This window comes from Chrysochloris asiatica, unplaced genomic scaffold, assembly GCF_000296735.1.
Source record: "Chrysochloris asiatica unplaced genomic scaffold, ChrAsi1.0 scaffold00110, whole genome shotgun sequence".
Lineage (NCBI taxonomy): Eukaryota > Metazoa > Chordata > Mammalia > Afrosoricida > Chrysochloridae > Chrysochloris > Chrysochloris asiatica.
Window position 1 is genome coordinate 4631918 of NW_006408628.1, and position 1019 is coordinate 4632936.

Genomic DNA, 1019 nt, shown 5'->3' on the forward strand with positions numbered 1-1019 from the left:
CTTTCAGCTAATCAGCTCACTGTTTTAAGTGCTTTCTGTAGGATCAGCCCTAATGTGGTGCTGTGGGTTAATGCGCTGGCTGCAAACTTGTTTGAACCACAAGGTCAGCAGTTCAAGCTCACCAGCCACTCCTTGGAAGCCCCCATACAGGGTTGGTATGGGTCAGAACCGACTCCATGGCACTTTAACAACAACAACAACAACAACATAGGATCAGCCACTCCTTGGAAAACCTATACAGTGTCACTAAGAGTCAGAACAAATTCAATAGCATTAACAACAGCAACATAAGATCACCATTGAACAGCAAACCACCAGATTGACGGTTCAAACCTACCAGCCACTCCTTGGAAACCCCATACAGAGTTGCTCTGAGTTGGAACTGACTCAACGACACTTAACAACAACAACATACATGGGTCTGAGCTGGCTTTTGCCACCTCCACCAATTTGAAGACCTTATCAAAATGAAGAATCAATTAAACAGAAAGAGACAAAATCTAGTGTGGGAAGCAATAGGGCAGAAAGCTTAGGCCTCAGGACAAAACCAAGGCAAGACTCTAGAGAGGGGGCCAGACACTGGAACCTCAGGACCTGCAATCCCTCCTCAATGGAGAAGCAGTTACGGTGTCCACCTCTTTCTGATGGACTCACAACTATTGTCACTGAGTCAACTCCGACCCCACACATGTCAGAGTAGAACTGCTCAATGGGGTTTTCAATGGCTCATTTTTCAGAAATAGATCAACAGGGCTTTCTTCTCAGTACCTCTGGGTGGGCTCAACCCTCCAGCCTTTCATTAGCAGCCAAAGATGTTATCCACTTGGACTCATAGTCCTTGGAACTTCATCTTCACAGTAGGCCCCAAAGAAATACTAATCAATCGACTGAATTGAATTTAGAACCCGCATTGGTGGAAAAAAAATATTCAAAGTTATTTTTACCCACTGAATAAAGTAGCCAACATGCTGATCAATTCCATTTTTCATTTATAATCTAATTGTTTTGGTCTAATACAG